The 6,000-nt window shown below is 38.0% G+C and overlaps 1 protein-coding gene across 1 annotated transcript in view; it reads right to left on the bottom strand.

The window, feature by feature from the left end:
• INPP4B (inositol polyphosphate-4-phosphatase type II B) overlaps positions 1 to 6,000 on the bottom strand; it is a 480,337-nt gene that overhangs the window by 450,231 nt on the left and 24,106 nt on the right. The window lies entirely within an intron of this gene.

Genomic DNA, 6,000 nt, shown 5'->3' with positions numbered 1-6,000 from the left:
CCAAAAAAAAAAAAAAAAAAAAATAACCAGAGAGAGAAAGAGATTACTGAACAAGGGGGGTCTTGCTGAGGAAAATAATATCCCTTGTCAAAATACACTTATTTTCTTCATAAATAAAATTTTACATATTTTTTTACTACTATATGCCTCCAATTTTAAAATGTTAATATGTTATGTGAATCTACAATAAAGCAAATGATCGTGAAATTCTTACTTCTCAGAGCAACAAAGAGTATTTTTTGAATTAAGCACAATTTGGGAAGTAATGAGCTTCTAGCATTCATGCAACACCTGGACTGGTCCTGTTTCATCAATGATTTGAATACAAACATAGAGGATAAGTTTCTTAAATTTACAGGTAACACCAAATTATATGAATAAGAAAAATGTACTAAATGACTGAGTCACGTTTTCCAGAGAGTTTAAAAGCTATTGTGGTGGGCAACTTAATTAATATTCTAATCTATGCTTAGGTTCTAATATTCAATGGCATATGTATGAGCAAGGAAGCAATTTATATGGAAAAAATGTACAGGTGTTAGTTCTCCAAAATTTTAATGAGCCAATATTTGAGGCAGCTGCTGACATTAACGTGGTATTAGGCTATATTAACAAATGTGCATGCTCCAACTCGTGGGCTGTTAGTCTCATTTAATTCTCCCCAACTATATCTGGACTATTTGGCTTGCTTCAGTGGGGCAGATTTTAGAGGAATGCTGAAAAATTAGAATCTGTGCTCAAGGAGAAGAATTAAGAATGAGAGGGATATAGGGATTATAATATATTTAATAGGTTGGCCTAGAGACTTCTCTTGCCTGGGGAGGAATTGACATAACAACTGTGTGTAGCTCGTGGAGATCACCAGGGCCAACAGCACTCACTCCGCAGCAGATTCCCCGGCAGTCCTCTCAGGTGGTTTTGTAGCAGAGTGCCTCTGGGGATACACCTCCCTGCAAACAGAGGGTGGATTTCCACAAGTGCTAGGGGGCACATGTCCTGCGGGTTCTGCCAGCAACTTCTCTACCATTCTGTGACCATGGCTTTGCCCTCTCCAAGAAGATCTGGATCTCAGGTTTGGAGGCAGGAGGGAGGAAACCCTATCACAGCCCTCGGGGAAGAGATGGCCCCTTAGGTCCACTATTCTTATATTATTAGTTATTCCAATCCTCCCTTATAGTTGATCTTTCTTTATATTAAACTTTCTCCATCCAAATTAATGTGTGGCTTCCTTCTCCTGATTAGACCCTGAGTGAAGGAATAATCAAAACCTTCCTTCTCCATTAGAGGAAAATACAGCACTATTTATCAGAAAGTGAAAAAATCACCTGACTTTTTGTATATGAAAACTAACAAGAAAAACTAGCAGATTCTGATCTGATCTCTGATATAAAATTTATATCAGATAAGTCTCTGATATAAATCTCATCTCTGATATAAAATTTAAATGTCTGCCAATCTTTAAATAATCTCTTGACTTTAATTAATACACATGAAGCAACTGCTTAGTATCGTATCTGAAACGTAATTCAGGACTATGGAGTCAAATATTAAAGAGTTAATTTTATGAAATACTTTTCCCTTCTTGGGATACAAATAAATCTTGGCTTCCAGGGCCACAGCTCTTGGTATTGTTTTTTTAAAAATAACCAATTTCCTATGAAGCTCATTTCCTTCTCAAATTGGGAATACGGTAAACCAATAAAGCCATTTTGCCAGATCAATAATAACTAGATTGTATTCTTCTAATACACATAATTCAGTAAGATGAAATAAGATGCTGTGTATCCCAATGAAAACTCACTGAATGAGTCTTTTATGCAGTGTAAACACTATACATTTTCCTTATTCAAAATGAGCATCAATTGGTTTGATTGTGTAATAAAATAAAGGTGGCAGATGTTCAGAGAGAGGGAAAAAATGCATATTTACATGCCCCAAACAGTATCTTTTTCACTATCATGAGTAAAAAAATCACTCTGGAAATATCATACTTCTTGGGTCTAAAAATTACATTCATGGGAACTGGAAGCCCATTTCTCAAAGTACTGGTGCCTGTCCACAATTTCAAGTGCCTCTTGTTTACACTTACAAATTAAAGTATAATATTCTTACATGTAAATGCACTAATCCCAACAGAAAACATCACGGTTGTCCACATTTTCAATCTTTCTATTTCCATCACTACGTAAATGCTGTTTCCAATTAAGTTTAGTGGTGCACTTTGTTCTGTGATTTAACTGTGCTGGTACCATACCACTTCTTTAGGGATCTGCAAATCTGGTAAATATGAGTGCTTCTATTTTCAAGTAAATGAATTTTATGTAAACTCATTTCCACTGTCACATGATTAATTTCCCTTTACAATTATTATCTATTATACCTGTGGATAATAAGCAGAAAATGAAATGGAACTTCTCTTTCTTATGGAGCTAAATCCATTAGCGACACTTCAAGCTGTGTAGCTAAAAGGTCACTTTACTTCATTGTAATATAAGTGTTCTTTTTTCTTAATTTTAGAATTCAATTGTAGAGTCAGCATTAAAAAAAAAAAAAAAAACCTCCCAATGATGCTCAGTAATGTTTGCTCTCCTTCACTGCAGGGCATTTTTTCCTCTTTAGATTTTCAACAATTGCCCAAAGTTTAAAATGCATAGGTGTTCCTGTGGCCTTAGTTATTTTGTTTTAAAGTTTTGTTTTATTATTTATTTATTTATCCATTTTATTTATTTATTTTTGGCTGTGTTGGGTCTTCGTTGTTGTGTGCAGGCTTCCTCTAGTTGCGGCGAGCGGAGGCTTCTCTTGTTGCGGAGCACGGGCTCCAGGCACGTGGGCTTCAGTACTTGTGGCTCTCGGGCTCTAGAGTGCAGGCTCAGTAGTTGTGGTGCACGGGCTTAGTTGCTCCACAGCACGTGGGATCTTCGGACCAGGGCTCAAACCCATGTCTCCTGCATTGGCAGGTGGATTCTTAACCACTGCGCCACCAGGGAAGCCCATGGCCTTAGTTACCTTTAACTTGAAATCTTGACAGCTTATATGTTGGATAAAATGACTGAAACATTTCTGAAATACTTTAAAACTATATGAAAAAGTCCTACCTGTTCCATAAAAACGGAGTTTAAACCTGACATTGCAAATGCGACGCCAAATGCTCGAGATTAAAAGGCATCAATGTAAGTGCAGAAGTGTCCACCAGGGGGAGCCTCAGAAAAGACCCCAAGAGCCAGCTTGCATGGGTATGGAAGCCCCTATTCTACATGAAGGTCTAAAACCTGGAAGAAGAAAAAAAGTGAAGAAAAGTCTTGCGAAGAAAAGTCTGTGTGGAAGTTGTCTTTGGAGAAAGTTGCACCCTGTAACTAAAACCTAGTGAGGGCTTCCAATTCCCATGAATGTAATTTTTAGACCCTAGTGAGGGTCTCTTTAAGGGGGTTACTCCGGAAGTGTAATGTGTGACTACTGCAGGGTATGTGTGTTGGGCGTGGTGGGTGGTGGTGAATAGCGGACCAGGTCTGACTTCTTGTAAAGTCTGCCGAGAGATGGAATGCTCTAGGAGCATAACCAGGTCATTACTAATATGTTGGAATTCCCCTGGTTCTCTGAGTTTATCAGAACAAATTTGTGACTGTCTTCTGTGGATCAGACGTGGGAGAGCTGGCCGAGAGGGGCTGTTACTTCTCCTCAAGGGCAAAAAGGACAGGAAAGAGAATGGAAAGAGGCCATGTAGAAGGGCCCACCACAAAAACTACAGGCAGAGTGGGTTGTCCCAGCTGGATGGATGGAAACCTTTCCCCAAGTCAGGGGCATTGCTATCAGAGGGAACCTTCAAAAGAACCTACAGAAGCATCCATGCAAGAAAAAAATCTTTTAACCACCCCTGCCAGGACAAGAAAGAACAAAGCAAGTTGTGATGTTATCACTCAAGAAAGAATGATCTCCATGACCTTATACTCCCCCTCTCTCTTGCCCTGTTTTGACTTTGGTAGGGTTGGAAGCAAGAGCCGCAGAGAGGTACAGAGGGAGGGGCCAGTGTGAAGATTGAAGGGGCTGATCAATTCCTGCAGGCAGGTGACCCACCAAAACTGTGCCTCAGCTGGAGGAGGGGATCAAATAAAGACTGAGTGTGGACTAATATATTGGACTAGACAGCCTATTTTCTGAATCGAGACTGTATTTTTTGTGTAAAGTGACCCTATGACTTCCCGTTATCCAAGAGTAATGAACTTGTTGCAAGTTTCATCCAGTAACGGAGGAAAAACTTCTCCTACTGAATATATTTTACATGGACAGTGGAAAACAAAATCAAGTGTATTTTATAGTTACATTCCGGGAGTTGTACTTTTTCAGTTACGTATATTATTTATAGAATTCTACAATTTGTATCTGAGGGACCCTGATTATAGGTGTGTAGAAAAAAATTGGCTTATAGAAATGTTTCTATATTAATGCCCAAAGAGTTATGGGTTTGCAGTCTTAGAATACAATATATCAAGGAAGCAACACCTATAAGGTGAAGATTTGATGTATTTACAGCACAACAGTTTTATAGTTAATGACAATAATAATAATGATAAGAGCTAATAATAATAGCTAATAGCTAAGCACTTCTTTGGTGCCAAACAGCATCCTGAAAACTTTATAGTGGGAGTGTGCAGGAATGCTCTCGTCAACCCTATGAGGTAGGTAACGCTATTATCCCCATTACTCTTCTCTAAAGATAAGGTAACCAAGGCACAAAGGAGGTAATTGAGTAACTCACTCAAGGTCACTGAGTAAGTACTAAGTGACAGAGATGAAACTCTCAACCAATCTCAATGATAACCAAAGAGACACAGGAGTAAAGAAGATACCACACGTCTACTGCAGAACCCCTGCTCTAGCTTTAAGGCAAGGTCATATGAGGACAACTTCGTAGGTTGTCATATGAGGACAAGCTCTAGCTCTCAAAAGCCTCCTTTACCCTGAATTACATCCACTGTCACCTACTATTTTATCTTGCCTGTGCAAGAGCAAGTGATGTTAGATATAATGCAGATACAAAAATGGCTTGCAGTTCAGATAATCGGGGATGTAAATTTCAGAAAAAGTGACTGAGACATTCATTTCAGACTCAGTTTGTTTCACTGCATCTAGAAATGTTTATTGGATAGAGTAAAATACTACTGATGGAGTTTTTTGACCAGAGTTTATGTCCCAAACTGAGAAACCTAGGAACCTGAGGTGACACAGTGAAGGTTCTCCCCCCTAACAAGCCACTTACCAGTTGGGGGAATTATAATACAAGTTGAAGGAAATATAATACGAGTTGCGGAAATTATAATGCCGTGTTGCCACAGAGGTGTTAACAGAGTCCAAATGGACGGTGAAAGTGTAAGTGCTTAAAAGCTGTTCAGTGATACGTTTATAATCTATTATTGTAAAGTCAAAATATAAGAATCCTCAAACAACGTTTTAAAGTAAGTTTTTATATACTTTTGTTAATCCCCACTCCATCCCCCCCCCAAAAAAAGGCCACACCATTCAACAGTAATGCAACTTGGACAAAATACATACACCCTTAAGCGCATAGAAAAACCATCTAAGGGAATACTCAATTCCCAATACATTTAATTTTCCAGTTTATAAAAGTTATACATGCTTTTAGAAAAATACGAAAATACTTTAGATTAATATAAAGAGTATAGAAATCATCTATAATTTTACCATTTGTATGCAAACACTATTAATATTTTATACTCTTTTTAAAAATTAAGATCATATTATCGCTTATATGTGGAATCTAAAAAAGGCTACAAATGAACTTATCTACAAAACAGGAATAGAGTTACAGATGCAGAAAATCAACTATGGTTACCAGGGGGGTAAGGGAGGGGAGGGATAAATTGGGAGATTGGGATTGACATATACACACTACTATATATAAAATAGATAACTAATAAAAACCTGCTGTATAGCACAGGGAACTCTACTCAATACTCTGTAATGACCTATATGGGAAAAGAATCT

The sequence above is a fragment of the Neophocaena asiaeorientalis genome, unplaced genomic scaffold (assembly GCF_003031525.2).
Source record: "Neophocaena asiaeorientalis asiaeorientalis breed wild unplaced genomic scaffold, Neophocaena_asiaeorientalis_V1.1 scaffold7, whole genome shotgun sequence".
In the NCBI taxonomy this organism is placed as follows: domain Eukaryota; kingdom Metazoa; phylum Chordata; class Mammalia; order Artiodactyla; family Phocoenidae; genus Neophocaena; species Neophocaena asiaeorientalis.
Note: the sequence above shows the minus strand (reverse complement) of the source record. Positions and strands in the feature narration are given on the sequence as shown.